Consider the following 14,456-nt stretch of genomic DNA (forward strand, 5'->3'; position numbering starts at 1 on the left):
CTGCTGACTTAACTCCCAAAAAAGAACTATTTGGTAAATTCAGTTTTTTAACATCTCTATTTCCATTTCTATTAAGAAAAATGTGACAAAAAAAGAAAATACCAAGTTTTACCTTTGCTTAGTGCTTCTACAGATGGAACTCATTCTTAGCATTAGGTCTTAGAGGGATCTATGAACCAGGTACCAGAAATTGAAGTGTAAATGTCCAGCCCTCTGCAATTCACTCTTTCAACCTGCAAAAGAACTTATAGATACCCTCTAACCACAGCCAAAACTATTCACTTTTGAAATGGGCTCACAGTCAAAAGCCTACACCAACTCATTTATATCAGCTGCACAAATAGTCATTGGTCCAAGTTTTCAAAAAACAAAAATAGACACTTAAGTCAATAAAATGTAAACAGTAACTGCCAGTATAGCACTGTAATTTATTCTGTGAGAATCTAATTAGAATACTTTAATGTTCTGTAGGAAAATGTGATGAGAAATAAATGGGTAATTTAGCTAAGCTAGGCTCACTGAGTCAAATATATTGACTGAACTTTTAAAATCCTGTATTCAATATCTTCCCAATTAATTTTCGGAAAGAGTCACAAAAAGCTTCAGATTATCTTATCTTCCAATATGTCTATCTGGACGCTTAAGTGTGGATGAAACACATTTTCAGGGGAAGTAACTCAAGTCATAGCATTTAGTTGGGTCCTTTTCATTGGCAATTATTAGAACTATATTTTGTCCAAACAACAGTCCATATAACTTAAAATAAATCTAGATAATAACAAGCTTTCCACACAGCCTATAGAAAGGAATTTATTCCACAAAGTTCAGTGGATTGGTCTCATTTGTCATGCTCTGCAGTAGTTAACAAGAGTGTAGACAGCATGTTTATCACCATAACACTAGAATGGTTTTTTAAAAAATTCATCATTTCAACAACTTACTTAGTTTGCTATAACAAAGCACTGGCTTAAAATGCAGCAGTGAGCTTCCTTTCTGATTTAAAAGCCGTATGTATCTCTGACAGTTCTGAGCTGTGCTTTTTATGGCTTTGTTTACCTTGTTCTAAAATGAAATGACAATTCATTTTTCACAAATAAGCTGAAGAGTCGTTACAGCAGATATTTTTTCCTTTGAAGTAAATTTAAAAGAGGTTTTCAGATGTATACATTTTCTCTTAAGTATCAAATGGAAAATACCTCCAAAAGTTTTGCCTTCCGACATCTGGTAGAAAGCCTTGTAAAGCAGGATCTACTCTATAAGCAAATGACAAACTGTGAGCGTCATAATTTGCACCTCTTTTAAAGACACAATTTTCCACATTCTAGAGTTTGGTAGCTTCTTTCCTGTTATACTGGAAACACAATAAAATCATTGCTTTTGAACGAGAAAGCGTGTTGGTTCTTGGACTAATGCATTTTATGGTAAAAAATACAAATTCTGAAGTGTCCTGTTTTTCATTTAAAGGTAGCTCTGTTTTTTAAAATTTACTTATTAACTAACTTCTTTTACTCAATGTAGAGCTATATAAAACTGCAGAGTAGAAAACAAGACACTTCAGGTCTGGTCTAGGAGCTAGCACTGATATTTAGGAAATACCAGTTTTTGAGAAAACACTGAAACTCTTTGAGCCTCAGTTCTCACAACAATAAAACTAGACAAGATAACCTTACAATCTTCCATGTCTACAACTCTATGAGTCTATGATTCCATAATCTAAAGGAGGCAATTTGATATAAGCAAGATGGTGTGAATCCATAAGGAAAAGTAGTAAATTCTGGTATTACCTACCAAGGAGAGTAACTGCCCATGGTTATGTTTCAGAAAGCACAGCTGTGTCTGATAGCAAAAGGTGTCTTGAGAATGTATCCTCTTCATTAAGGCTTTTCTTTCTTCTTCAATTTCCTAAGGTATTACACACAATGGCAATTGAATCTGCTTCCAATGATCTATCTTTTCTTTCAAGAAACTGTTTATCTTAAATATAATGAATTTACTTTTATCATTAAAGTGAAATGATGCATGCATTTTTATTACATTTTTATCTTCTATGAATATGTGAAAAGAAAACAGGTCTGTCCCGGCGTGTAACATATGAACTAAGATATCTTATAGGCTACAATATTTTGCAATTAACTATCCTATACTATCATCCAGGAGTCACATAAATTTTTATCCATAGATGTATAGCATTTTATTATTATCTGTATTTTATACATGAGGAAACAGGCAGAGGATAAGCATGGGATCTATTCATGAATATACAGTATCTCTGAGCAGGTCAAAAAATGAAATATACAAATGGCCAATAAGCACATAATAAATGTGTTCCACATTATTAATCATTAGGGAAATATCAGTTAAAATGCCAATGAGATACCACTATACATCCGGTGCAAAACACTAGGCACTATGGTGAAGTTAGCTGATATTTTCACTAAAGTTCTGTTCAGCATTTAAATTTTATAACCATTTTTATGTCATAAATGCAGGTCAATTATGCTCTCTTTCGATACATATTATCCTCATGACTTTTAACCTTTATATCTTGTGTTTATTGTTCCTACTTGGTATTTCACATAGTCGAGGTTTTCCTGTAAGCGAACTACATGGAAGTAGTAGCTACATATTTGATTTTTATTAACAATACATATAATGTCAGAACCTACTTCAGTGTGAATCAACCCTGTAAAACTTTCATGAAATTGGTTCTATTTAGTCCCCGGATGCAAGGGGTTGGGATGGTAGTGGAGGTGAGGGAGGAAAGAGCTACCATTGACTTAGCAAGGGATCATGCCAGACAAAGCTAGCAACTACGGTGACACCAAATATCATTCTTATGGCCCGTCTATAATGCACATATTACCAACTCCATTTTACTATTAAGGGGAAAAAAGGCCTAACAGAAAAAAAGCAGGTTCAGAGAGGTAAAGTAACTTGCCAAAAGTCACGCTGCTGACAGAGCTGGTATTTGAACTCTGATATGTCTCACTGCCTCCTTTTTTCCTTTCCGCTAATCCAAAGCTTTGGAAAGTCTCAGAAATTAACTGGAAAGGATCGGTGATAGAGAATGGAATATGGTGATAATGTAGCTCCAACATTCTGGGCGATATTGTTGTGACTCTAAAACTGCACAGAGATGAAAAAGATGTCATGAAAATCTAAAATCCTGGAATATTACTTGGCCATAAAAAAGAATAAAATCTTACCATTTGTTACAAGATGGATGGACCTGGAAGGTATTATGCTAAGTGAAACAAGTCAAATAAAGAAAAACATGATCTCACTTACATTTGGAATCTACAGAACAGAACAAACAAACAAACAAACAGACTCATAGGTCCAGAAAACAAACTGATGGTTGCCGAATGGGAGAGGGGTAGGAAGGCTGGGTGAAAAAGGTGAAGGAATTAAAAAGTACATTTTGGTAGTTATGAAATAGTCGAGGAGATGAAAAGTACAGCATAGGGAATACAGTCAATAATATTTCAATAACTGTATGCTGTTAGATGGGTACTAGACTAATTGGGGAGATCACTTCATAAAGTATGTAACTGTCTAACCACTACGCTGTACACTTGAAACTAATATAAAATAATCCTGAATGTCAACTGTAATTAAAAAATATAAAAATTTTTTAAATGAAAAAAAGTAAAAATATAAAAATAAAATCCTTTAAAGAAAAAGTGAACAATTCTAAATAATAAACAGTACATAGAGGAGAAAGAGAAAGAATAGTTTTTAAATGGAGCTGAAGTTTCTTTTTAGGTGATATTTTTAAACTACTCCCAAGGGAAATTATGGGTAAACACCAAGGATCAAAATTAACCTGTAGAAGGCAGAAGGCGAGGCAAGAGTGGTGGACTCGAATCTCTGGAAACTTCGTAATGATTGGGAATTGTGTAAATTTACATAAACTGGCCTTGTGAAAAAGTAGTGAGACACAATAATAATTGCCAGACTTGAAGACTAAATGGTGTGAGAAAGAAAAGGGACTGTGGCTACCTTCAATGGGAATGATTAGAAGATGGACTTTCACCAGGTACAATTTAAATTACAAATGAAGTACAATTGACTAAAGGTAATGTGAAAATGAACACAGAGGAGAAGTTCAAGGGAAGGAGGGTGGATTTAAATGTCACTTGTATGCAGATGACCTCATGGATAAAGATGGGGCCACTCAAAACCCAAGCACACTGAAAGAAAAGCCAAAGACACAGTTTCGGGGAGACTCCTTGAGTCCAACAGAAGTGGAGAAAAGTTAATTATAGGTAATAAAAAGTGATTAAGCAAACTACTCCCTAATTGCTACACCCTGTAATTCTGTGCTACCAACTAATGCTTTGTCAAGACTAAAATCGTATTCTATTCTAGTTAGGTTTTTTGCATGATGATAAATAACTTTCCTCCATTTTCAGGGTAGCATTTTTGTGGATATTGTTTTGTTCTGGTTTGGTTCAATTTGATTTATGAGTCTGCTGTCATCTGAAAAACTGATTATTGAAAACAACTCAGATGTTGCTAAGGCGTCTGGAATTTTCTGCCTTTTGATGTCAGAATCTAACAGACCATCTTTGTGGAAAGGTTTGATTGGTTCAAAATGGAAAAGTCACAAAAGAAGTCAAGAGACACCAATTTTTAGGACTGTGGTGATGTGTGCTTAAGGATATAGATATGCCAGTATTTTTTTCTGTCACGGAGAGCCTGAGTCTTGGACTGTCAATCAAAATAGGCTTCAAAGACTTAAATACATGTATCTGTCAGGTTTGTCAAATTTTCTTTAGGGTCACCCTACTGAGTTACTTAGAAAAGAGAATTTAGCTAAATTAAGTAGTGTGTTTTCTGGATCCCTGAGGAACAAAACATAATGAATTATAACACTTTTAGTTTACTCGTTTGGCTTTCTACAACTGCTATGAAGTGAACTATCTCCATTTTCAAATGAAACTTAAGTGCAGGAAGTCAAATAACTAACACAAAATCTTGCTAGGATCCAAGCAATAGAAGTCATATAACAACTTGGTCCTTGTCCCTTCCTCCAGGTCCCCTCTCTGCTAGAGCATCAGATTCAAACCAACAGAATGTGCCCACTTTGACCTGTGGCTATAGATGTCCTCTTTTTTCTTTTCTTTTTTTAAAGTAAATTTTCTTTATTAAAATAAGTAGACAGAGAAAAGTGTACAAATCTTAAGTGTAAAGCAGTTACTTTTTCCAGTTTTATTAAGAAATACTTGATATACATTACTGTATAAGTTTTAGGTATACAGTATGATGGTTTAATTTATAAATATTGTGAAATGATTAATCAGTTAATTTTTATAAAGTGAATAAGTCATGTTACTACCTTCCAGATGAAAAAGTACATATCAAAGAATAGAACACTACCAGCACCCTACAAGCTCTCAGTCTCTTTCTTGCTAAAGGAAACTACTGACCTTTAACATCATAAATTACTTTTGCCTGCTTTGGAATATACTATAAATGACATCAGAAACATAAACTCAAAAATTTGGGTCTGCTTCTTTAGCTCCACATTGGTGAAATATAATTATGTTGTTGCTTACTGAAGTAATTTATTCATTTTCATAATTGTGTAGTATTTCATTGTGACTACACCACCATATATTTGTCCATTTTACTGTTGATGGGAACTTGAATGTTGTAAATAACTATTTTTTTTTTGGTAAATGTATGTATGCAATTTTTGGTAAATGTATGTATGTATTTCTGTAAGGATTATGGTAAATGTATGTATGCATTTCTGTAAGGATTATGCCTAAGACTAAAATAGCTGGGATATGTAACTTTAAGAGATATTATCCAACAACTTTCCAAAGTGCTTGTGTCAATTTATACTCTCTCAGTGTAGAAAAGTTCTAGTTGCTCCAAATCCTTGTCCTTATGACACTTGGAATTCTGTTTTTCATTTTATTTTGGTTGTTTGGATGAGTATGTTGTGGGATCACATTTTTCCAGGTTTATTAAGATATAATTGAAAAATAACATTGTGTAAATTTAGTACAAAATGATTCAACATACATATATATTGTGAAATGACTACCACAGTATGGTTAATTGACAGATCTATCATCTTGTATAGGTATCATTTTGGGGTGTGTTGTGAGAAGAAAGATCTACTCTCTTAGCAAATTTCAAGTATACAATATTTTAACTTGTCACCATACTATACATTAGATCCTCAGAATTTATTCATCATATAACTGAAAATTTGTACACTTTGGCCAACATCTCCCCAACTCCCCCTATTTCTGATAACTATTGTTCTACTCTTTGCTTCTATAAATTTGACTTTTTCAGGATCCACATATAGGTGAGATCATGCAGTATTTGTCCTTGTCTGGCATATTTCACTTAGCATAATGCTTAGTCCATCCGTGTTGTCACAAATGGCAGGATTTCGTTCTTTTTTAAAGCTAAATAATATCTCATTGTGTGTATACCACAGTTGCTTTATTCATCTGTCAACTGATATTTAGGTTGTTTCCATGTCTTGGCTATTGTGAAAAATGCTGCAGTAAACATAGGGTAAAGATATCTCTTCAAGATAGTGATTTCATTTCCTTCAAATATATACTTAGAAGTGAGATTGCCAGATCATATAGTAGTTCTATTTTTAAATTTTTGAGGCATCTCCATACTATTTTCCATAATAGCTGTACCAGTTTACATTTCAACAGTAGGGCAAAAGGGTTCTTTATACCTTTGCCAACATCTGTCATCTCTTGTCTTTTTGATAAGAGCCATTCTACCAGGTATGAGATAAAATCTCATTGTGGTATTAATTTGTATTTCCCTGATAATTAGTGATGTTGAACACTATTTAATATACCTGTTGGCCATTTTTATGTCTTCTTTGGAAAAATGTTTACTCTTGTCCTTTGCCCATTTTTAATTGAATTATTTTTTGTCTTTTTGCTATTGAGTTGTACAAATGTCTTATATATTTTGGATATTAACCTCTTGTTAGATATATGGTTTGCAAATATTTTCCATAGGTTGCCTTTTCATTTTGTTGATTTTTTGTTTGGTTGTTGGTTGGTTGATTAGTTGGATTTTTTGCTATACAGAAGTTTTTTAATTTGATGTAATCCCACTTTTTTTTATTATTATTTTTGTTCTTTGTGCTTTTGCTGTCATATCCAAAAAAATCACTGTTAAGATCAACGTCAAGGAGTTTTTGCAATCATTGTCTTATTTTTTCTTAGTCTGGTTAAAGGTTTGTCAATTCTGTTTATCTTTTCAAAAAAATAAAAAACACCTTAGTTTTGTTGATTTTTCTATTGTTTCCCTATGCTATTTCATTTATTTCTTCTCCACTCTTTTTCTTTCTGTAGGTATCCTCTTCATGGTGTCTAGCAGGCCACAAACATGAGCAAGGGTGACATCTACTCAAAGATAGATGTGTTCCTAAATAATCTGAGTAAATATGCTAAAATCATGGTTTCATAGAATACATATTACAACGGCATTTGAATTGTTTTTATTCTGCACTTAGCATAAATGGTATTCTATATGCTAAGCTGAAACAATAACCACTTTGTCTAACATTGTTTCTTGAGAAAATATGCTTCAAATACTAAATACCAGATTATTAAATTAGTTATTCCGACACAACTCATTTATAGACTGAGGCTAAAACTCATACATAAAAATTCCTATCATTGTTATGACAAAATTAGTAAAAATTTTATAACCTTGAATAAATCTTATCTAAAAGAAAAACTGTTCCATGTTTTAAACTCTGAAAGTTAAAATCTACCATTTTCATCCATATATTACTTGTGAAGTGTTTTTCTCTCTCAGCTACAGATCTCAGCTAACTTTCTCCTCAGTGTCTGACTTAAGTTGGAAAAGGCATATCCTTTCTCACATTGATACAGCAGTGAAGAAGACTTCATTCGTCCTCTGTGGGAGGTGATTAAAGGCTCCTTGCCTTCTTCCTGCCATGTGGATCATGAGCATGGGTAAGAAGTAATAGTCACTAATCACAGCCTGAAGTGGACACTGGCTACCAGACTTGGACTGGGTGGTCCCATAGAAAAAATTAAGGTTATATTCAACTTCACAAATGAACATGAGTGGGAGTGGAAGGAGGGGAGAGAATAGCTCTGAACTTGAGAAACAAAAGGACATTCCTCAGCAAGCAAGAAATAAATGGCTTCTTGCATCCCAGAGGCAGCTTCTGCTCCAGAAAACTAAAACTGCTTTATTTGTTAAACAAATGTCTGAAATATGCAGTATGCTTTAGGACCACAAGTAAAAGTATATGCTATCGCATTCTTAACAAAACCCATAGCAGCTCTTTTAAAGCATGGTTTCTATCTATATATCCATACATTTGCTTAGTCCAAGGTGAAACAGCCCAGCGCATCCCTATCTTTAGAGACACATTTCATGAGGAATGAATACTCCGTATGTAAAATATTCTTACCCAAGTTTCTTCCCCACTATATCTGTGTGTTGCATTTGTTTCACCCTAGTACTCACCTTGGTATTAAACTCTTCCCTTCCACTGGTTTCTGCAAAAAAAAAAAAAAAGAGAGAGAGAGAGAAAATAAAAAATCCAATCACAGCAAGTATTTTGAAGTTGTAAATGTATTGAAGATTTGGGATATTGTAGGGAGATACTGCACGCCATTCCATCATCTCTCTCCACTCTTCTCTTTTTACCATTTTCTTCAATCTCCTCTCCTTTTCTGTTCAAAATAATTCTATGTCCCTTTGTCAGAACAGGCTATGATGTGCTATGGTACAAAACAATTCCCAAACTAGTGGCTTCATACAAACATTTATATAAGACTGAGATCATTGATGTGCTTGTAGAGTACCTACAGAGGTACTCTATAGACTGAGGCTAAAACTCATACATAAAAATTCCTATCATTGTTATGACAAAATTAGTAAAAATTTTATAACCTTGAATAAATCTTATCTAAAAGAAAAACTGTTCCATGTTTTAAACTCTGAAAGTTAAAATCTACCATTTTCATCCATATATTACTTGTGAAGTGTTTTACAAGTGTTTTACAGATTGTACAGAGACAATCTGAGTCGAAGCTTTACATTTAGCTCCTATATACTGTGGATAGTTATTCAAATACTGAAAATATTCTAATAGGCCAAGGAGGACCGTGTAGTTCTTTAAAAGGAGCAGTTAATTTATTTTGGCCTAGTGGTTACTAAATTAGTATTTCCTTCAGAATCATGTAGGGACTTTAAAAATTTCAAATGCCTGGGCCCCATCCACAGATATTTTGATTCAGTAGATTTGATGTGAGGTCCAGGACTCTAAATATTTAACAAGCTCCCTAGGTACTTCTGAAAACTATCCATGTTCGAAAACTACCCCTCTACTTGAGGGGTCAGCAAACTATAGCCCTCAAGCCAAATCTGCCCCACTACCTGTTTTTTGTAAATAAAGGTCAACTAGAATGCAGACATGACCACTCACTTATGTATTGTATGTGGCTGTTTTCGTGCTATAATGGCAGAGTTCAGTAATTGAGACAGAGACCATATGGCCCATAAAGGGTAAAATATTTACTATCTGGTCCTCTATAGAATAAGTTTGCAGACTCCTGCTCGTGTCTGTTTCATGACTAATTTCCAGAGTCATGTTATTACTTGTGATGGGAACTAAGTAAGGCATTGTAGATTATCACTGCTGAAAATAACTGCACTTGAACTGAAAAATTTAAAGTTGTCAGTATCATGAGAAAGATGATTCTTTTATATATACAAATTATCAGCCGAATTAATTTTTCCTGAGTTATACTGCCCCCTACTGGTAAAAAAGTTAAATCACAGATGCTTAATCAGATTAAGCATTACTAATTACATAATTACTGAAATCAGAGTCATACTTATAGACTTTGTGGCAAAAGACCTTAGGAATTAGACTACACTTAGTAGAAAAGAGTAGGACCAGTCTGGCTTAAGGCTGACAATTTTAATGAGAAGTAGAAACCCTTCCTTCTGTAAAATTCCTTACTCTTCGAAGACTATGTATTATTCCGTGTAGCATTTCCAATTAGATAGGTCTTTTATCTCAAGGTGATAAATTTTCTCAGGGATATTTTGGCCACTTGTGATGCCATATCCATCTCTATAATTGAAGCACATGCTATCAAAATGGTCAGAATCATATGTGTACTCGCTGTGATAAACTGTGATGAAAAAAGTTTATATAGGAAACTAGATGCATGCAAACATATGCTAAGATGGTTACCAAGGGGGATTGCACACATTTTGACAATAATGAAATGGCACAGGATGAAACTATTGGTTTACTCCCTTGACTACTGATTAAAATCATCTGAGGAGCTATTAAAAAACAATGGCCAGACCTCCACCCCTGGAGACTCGGATCTAATTGCTCTGAGGCAGCAGTATTTTAAGTTCTCCATGTAATTGTGTTATACAAGCAAAGTTAAGAATCATCGTTCTACAGCAATGTTTCTCAAATTTTAAGGTATATTAAAATTACCCGGGGATCTTTTTAATCTGCGTGTTGTGATTCAGTAGGTTTGTGATAGCGCCTGAGAATCTGATTCCTAACAAGCTTCAAAGTGATGCTGATGCTGCTATCTATGGATCAGACTTTGAGTGGCAAGGAATTACATCATCCCTAGCCACAGTTTTTATGCAGTCTCAGTGGTTCTGAGATCTTAAATTACCTAAGTAGCACCTGGAAGTTAACTAAACATGCAAATTTGCAAGCTCCAGTCTCAGAAATTAAAATTCAATGGATCTGTTTTTAACAACTGTTCCAAGTGATAGAGATTCATAGTCTGGGAACCAAACACACACTAACCTACAGAAATGATATTTATTTTACAAATCACATTTTTAAAAAAGATGGCAGCATTATTTATTAATGTTACAAGCTACCTTGACCAATTGTGTGGAAATTTTTCTCTTGTTCCAGCTGTACAAAGAAATTATCCCCAAATTCAGTGACTTAAGCCAACAACAATTTTATTATATCTCATGATTTTGTGAGTCAGTAATTGGGCAGAGATTGGCTGGATGATTCATCTGCTCTCCCTGTGGCATCAACTCAAGTCACTTAGTTGTAAAAGGCTGACAAATGGGCTGGTGAGTCTTGGAAGAGTCCAAGACGGCTTCGCTTCATGTGCCTTGGGAGTTGTAAAAGGCTGACAAATGGGCTGGTGTGAAGAGTCCAAGACGGCTTCGCTTCATGTGCCTTGGCCAGAAGGCTGGACTCAACTGGGGCTGCTGCACAGAATGCCTACACTTAACCACTCCAGTCTGGCAGTATCAGCTGGTGTGGTAAGTCTCCTTGCATGGTGGCTCAAGCCTCCCAGAGAGAGTGTTCCAAGACACAGGAAATAGAAGTTGCCATTCTCTCAAGGTCTGTGTTCAAACTGGCAGTGTCATTTCTGCCATAGTTTATTGGTCAAAGCAGTCATAGAGCCCAAACAAATTCAAAGGGAGGAGTCACAAACAGGCTACAGTTATGGGTATGCTACCCCTTGAAGAACTTCAAGTGCAGCTGCATAGGTCCCTGAACTCAAAAGGGCCCCATGCTTGATTTAATGCTCTACTGTTGCCATCTTGAAATTCTTTATAATTTTTGAACAAAGGGCACTACATTTTCATTATGCACTAAGTCTCACAAATTATGTAGCCTGTCTTCATCATAAATTTTACCTTTCAATGGGAGGAGTGTTAAAAAAATTGTAGGCATCTTTAACCAACCACAGCTGCCTGCCAAAGGCTTTATTCCTCACTATATATCTGTATTCAAAGTTAGCCTTTCAAAATACAAACTGAAGCATGTGAGTTAAATTCAACATAAAGGGAAACAAATTATGAAGCTGCAAATTATAAAATTCTGTGATGTTTTAGGATTAAGAAATATGCTAAAAACCAAACATACTACTATTCTGAGTAGCTGCTAGCATTTTGTATTTAATCACCTCTGGAGTCACTCAGGTCACTTAGGCATTAATCAAGGGTTATTCAAGGTCAGTATGCTTGCTGAATTTATACATATTGGCCTTGATGAGAAAGATAGCCAGTAACTTCTATATAGGGGGAAGTCTCCATGATGTCAGGAAATCTGAATTTGTGTTTGGGAACATCTGAAAACTACTTAAAGGGTATTAAAGAAGGCAGTGACAATTCATATGCTTTTTGAGAGCTAGAGCCACATTTGACATTTCTTTGAGTCATCAGTCATTTGTATTACATTATGTTTTCAGCAAGAACTCAATAAGAGTTGTTGGTGGTGAATCTAAAGAACAAATAGTATAACAACAATAACAATAACAACTACCAAAAAAAAAAAAAAACCAAGATTATAGAACGTAAATATAACAAAGACCAAGGTCAGGAAAATAGTTGAGTACAATGCTTTGCACATAGTAGGTGAGGATTGCTGAAACTATTGATGTGATAAACTCTTGAAAGGTGTAATTATCCAGAGACAGTTTCTTAGAGAAAGATGCTAGACTTTGAAAGAAGTGAGGGTTGGCAAAAAGTAGTGAAAGGAAATAGAAACCACATTTGAGGAGAGGAAAATCAGCCTGACTAGGGTGAAGGTACGTCAAAGGGTGTTTCTGGATGGAGGAGAGGTGGGAAAAGAGGAGATTCATTGCTTTGGGGCACTCTGTCTCAGGCTGCAGAATCTGAATTTACTCCACAAGTTGTGGGAAGTTACTGTAGTTTGTAATTGGTTTGGAGAGAACGGGCGATGGATTTTTATTTCATTATGCAAGCATGATATTGTAAGTCTTCAGCTGAGGCACATTCCAAAGGAGGTGCAAGACTAAGATGTAGAATTTTTCAAAGGACATGGTCAGAAACCTAGTGGAATGATCCTTAAACCACAGATCTACATTGAAGATACAAGAATTAGAAGTTGCAGATCAGAAAGGACTTTAAAAGGGAAAGAATTCTTGAGATAAAGTGATGGTGGGAGTGTTTCCTTTATCCCAGGAAACTATCTGAAGAGCTTAATATGCATCTCCTGGAGTTTAAAGAACACAAAAGCCTGATGTCTGATTCTCTCCTGAAGAAAACCTAAAAGGTAAGAGAAAGGACGACTAGCTATTTTGATGGAGGGACTTAGAATTGGCCTGCATCCCCAGAGTTCTTTGGGGCAAAGATTGTGTTTCCTATTGTGGTATATGTCATGATGACTTGAAAGACTTGTTCTTCCAGCCACTGGAAATGATGCCAGCAGACAGCCCTCAACTGCCCCTACAGGGATTGTTTGGGCTAAGGAGAACTGATAACTGGCTGGTATAAGGGTATAAAATCCCAGCTCCCTGCCCCAATTTAGGACAACTTTACAGGGCCATCTCAGCTTCGGAACTCCCTGTAGATTGGTTGAGGCCTCTATTAAGACTGCAGCAGAGCTCAACTTCTCCCTCTGCCCAATCTTGCTTCTTTCCATCTTTTCCATAGGTGTTGACCCCAAAAGTACTCCCTAATAGACATCTTGCATGGTTATCTCCATCTCAGAGTCTGCTTCCCAGGAAAACTGACCTGTGTAGGCCTCTGGGGGAAATGAACCAGTGTAGATTATCCTGGATTTGTCCAAGGGAACACCTTGGAGGAATGAACAAACATTAGCAGAGAGGATTCTTAAACTATAACTAGATTCCTTACAGCTGGGAAAGGAGTGAGCAACAGCTGGAATAGAGCTGCACCAGCCCAGATCAAGAGAACTACAGATTAAAGATTCCCAGTTACGAAAAGTCTTTGAAGAATTTACAAAACTCTAAGAGAAAGGAGGTCAGCTTTAATGGTTTACTAAGTCCAAAGAGTACCAACATCCAGCTCACAGCAGTGTCAATCAAACAGGAGCCTTTCTTGCCCTCTCTCCTGTCCTTTCTCGCAGAGCTCCAAACCTGAAGAGTTTGGAAGCCCGAATTAACAGGTGGAAGGGGCAAGAACACAAGACAGGGTAAAAGAGAAGATGCCAACTCTACCTTTTCTCTGACTTTAAAATCTAAAATGGTTCCCCCATTTCTTTTCATTTTTCATATCACCTATACCCCACCCTTCCCCCAAATACTGTAATTTTCTCTTTCCCATCTCCAGTGCCCGTAGTTGCAAAAAGTCAAAAAACCTCACCTCGTCGAAAGATTGTTCCTGATGGTCTCAGGCTGTAAAGCCTAAAAGCGTTTTCTTGGCTGGTACTGTCTTGCCGGGCATACCAACTTCTTGTATACTGAGCGACACTTAGTGCGAGGCACACAGCAGGCGCTTAATAAATTCCTCAGATTCCCAAGTGCCTTCAGAGAGGAGCGCTGGGTCAAGGTAGGAGACTGGACGGAAACAGCAGCAGCGGAGGGAGAGCAACTCTGAGCCCAGGCCAGTGCTCACTTGTGAAGCATGCACCAAGTCAGGGAGCCTCGAGCCTGGTAGAGGCAGCTGAGAGACGCCCCGCGTGCGTGCGCGCAGCC

The 14,456-nt window shown here is 36.0% G+C and overlaps 1 long non-coding RNA gene across 1 annotated transcript; it reads right to left on the reverse strand.

The window, feature by feature from the left end:
- Positions 1-8: 8 nt before the first annotated feature.
- Positions 9-14,416, reverse strand: LOC107195347. The gene is made up of 5 exons (XR_001516470.2): positions 14,125-14,416; positions 8,506-8,537; positions 1,789-1,902; positions 1,197-1,253; positions 9-233 (listed from the first exon to the last, which is right to left on the reverse strand). It is a non-coding gene; the product is annotated as an uncharacterized LOC107195347 (long non-coding RNA).
- Between the last annotated feature and the right edge of the window lie 40 nt (positions 14,417-14,456).

This window comes from Pteropus alecto, unplaced genomic scaffold, assembly GCF_000325575.1.
Source record: "Pteropus alecto unplaced genomic scaffold, ASM32557v1 scaffold92, whole genome shotgun sequence".
Taxonomy (NCBI): domain Eukaryota; kingdom Metazoa; phylum Chordata; class Mammalia; order Chiroptera; family Pteropodidae; genus Pteropus; species Pteropus alecto.